The sequence below is a fragment of the Pseudophryne corroboree genome, chromosome 3, assembly GCF_028390025.1.
Source record: "Pseudophryne corroboree isolate aPseCor3 chromosome 3, aPseCor3.hap2, whole genome shotgun sequence".
Lineage (NCBI taxonomy): Eukaryota > Metazoa > Chordata > Amphibia > Anura > Myobatrachidae > Pseudophryne > Pseudophryne corroboree.
In genome coordinates this window covers 330201428-330204056 of record NC_086446.1, presented here as the reverse complement: position 1 = coordinate 330204056, position 2629 = coordinate 330201428, and the positions used below count along the sequence as shown (strand labels likewise).

The following is a 2629-nucleotide window of genomic DNA, read 5'->3' as shown; positions in this document are numbered from 1 at the left end:
TTCATTTTGACAGTTTTTTGTTTGTCAAAATTAGACTTTTAAGCCACTCAAGGTTACTTAGACAAAATGGAATCTATAGTTTACCTAATATACCACCAAATGGTTGACATTTTACTAAGTATGCATAAGTATATACCTTTAAAAGATGGGCTCATCCGGGATTTGTACCGGGGATCTCTCGCACCCTAAGCAAGAATCAACGAGCCCACTGTGCATGTCTTTTTTATGTATATTAATGAAATTGTAAGTAAAACTGTTTGTATACATTAGTGAGTATTTTAAAATGCTATTAAATACTATCAGATATTAAAAGTACATGAAGAGATGGGCTTGTCCGGGATTTGAACCCGGGACCGCTCGCACCCGAAGCGAGAATCATACCCCTAGACCAACGAGCCATCTGCCTAACGTCTTCTCATTCAGATTTTACCATTTTTAAAGTAAAACTCAAATTATTTAATAAAAAAATGCAATAAGCTGGAAAAAAAGATGTTACATTTTAAAAATACCATAACTATTTAAAAAAATTATTTGTAGCATAGCTAAAATGTTTCCTTAAGGTCAATTTTTGGTCCAAGTATGCATATTTGGAAATTTCAGTGCCAAGATTTATGGGTTCCTATAGAGTTTTAACTTTTCTAATAGCTGGAACCTAAGAGTTGTCTCATACTGTGTGCAACTTAAGCATACAGACCAAGAAGAAAGAAAAAAACAAAAACCTGCAATTAATTGTTGACCTTTTTGTTTGTCAAAAAGAGACTATTCTTTTAAGCCACTCATTGTTTCTTAGAAAAAAGCAAGGTAAGAGAAAAACCTGTAATTTCATTTTGACTGTTTTTTATTTGTCAAAATGAGACTTCTTTGAAGCCACTCAAAGTTACTTAGACAAAATGGAATCTACAGTTTACCCAATATACCACCAAATGGTTGACAGTTTACTAAATATGCATAAGTATATACTTTTTTTTATGGATTGGCAAAAGAAAAATTCACTTGATGCTTTTGACTCAGGCAATTGACATCAATCAGATAATGGAACCATGGTATTTAAAAGAACCTGAGAAGATGGGCTCGTCTGCGATTTAATCCCAGGACCTCTCGCACCCTAAGAGAGAATCATACCCCTATACCAACGAGCCTACTGTTCATGTATTTTCATGTATACTAATGAAATTGGAAGTGAAACTGTTGGAATACATTAGTATTTTAAAATACTATCAGATAATTGAACTAAGCACTTTTAAAGAACCTGAGAAAACAGGCTCATCCAGGATATGAACCTGGGACCTTTAGCACCCGAAGCAAGAATCATACACCCTGACCAACAAGCCACTAGCCAAATAATTTCTTATTCAGTTTTTAACATTTTTAAAGTAAAACTCTAATTATTTAAGAAAAAATGCAAATAACTGGAGAAACCAACAATTTCATTTAATGAAGATGAAACATTTTAAAAATAACATAACAACTTAAAACAAAAAATGTGTATGTAGCATTGCAAAAATAATAACTTAAGGTTACTTGTTATCCAAGTATGTATATTAGAAATGTGCAGTGCCAATATTTAGAGGTCCCAATAGAGTTTGGACTTTTTTTGATAGTTGGAACCTAAGACTTGTCACATACTGTGTGCAACTCAAGCATGCAGACCCAGAAGAAAAACAAAACAAACACCTGCAATTTATTGTTGATCTTTTTGTTAGTCATAATGATACTATTATTTTAAGCCACTCAGGGTTATTTAGAAAAAAGAAAGGTAAGAGAAAAACCTGTAATTTCATTTTGACAGTTTTTTGTTTGTCAAAATTAGACTTTTAAGCCACTCAAGGTTACTTAGACAAAATGGAATCTATAGTTTACCTAATATACCACCAAATGGTTGACATTTTACTAAGTATGCATAAGTATATACCTTTAAAAGATGGGCTCATCCGGGATTTGTACCGGGGATCTCTCGCACCCTAAGCAAGAATCAACGAGCCCACTGTGCATGTCTTTTTTATGTATATTAATGAAATTGTAAGTAAAACTGTTTGTATACATTAGTGAGTATTTTAAAATGCTATTAAATACTATCAGATATTAAAAGTACATGAAGAGATGGGCTCGTCCGGGATTTGAACCCGGGACCTCTCGCACTCGAAGCGAGAATCATACCCCTAGACCAACGAGCCATCTGCCTAAGGTCTTCTCATTCAGATTTTACCATTTTTAAAGTCAAACTCAAATTATTTAATAAAAAAATGCAATAAGCTGGAAAAAAGATGTTACATTTTAAAAATACCATAACTATTTAAAAAAATTATTTATAGCATAGCTAAAATGTTTCCTTAAGGTCAATTTTTGGTCCAAGTATGCATATTTGGAAATTTCAGTGCCAAGATTTATGGGTTCCTATAGAGTTTTAACTTTTCTAATAGCTGGAACCTAAGACTTGTCTCATACTGTGTGCAACTTAAGCATACAGACCAAGAAGAAAGAAAAAAACAAAAACCTGCAATTAATTGTTGACCTTTTTGTTTGTCAAAAAGAGACTATTCTTTTAAGACACTCATTGTTTCTTAGAAAAAAGCAAGGTAAGAGAAAAACCTGTAATTTCATTTTGACTGTTTTTTATTTGTCAAAATGA

The 2629-nt window shown here is 32.5% G+C and overlaps 2 non-coding genes across 2 annotated transcripts; both read right to left on the bottom strand.

Moving 5' to 3' along the window:
• Window positions 1–326: 326 nt before the first annotated feature.
• On the bottom strand, window positions 327–398 carry TRNAP-CGG (transfer RNA proline (anticodon CGG)). The gene has a single exon. It is a non-coding gene; the product is annotated as a tRNA-Pro (tRNA).
• A 1704-nt stretch (window positions 399–2102) lies between these two features.
• Window positions 2103–2174, bottom strand: TRNAS-CGA (transfer RNA serine (anticodon CGA)). The gene has a single exon. It is a non-coding gene; the product is annotated as a tRNA-Ser (tRNA).
• Window positions 2175–2629: the final 455 nt, after the last annotated feature.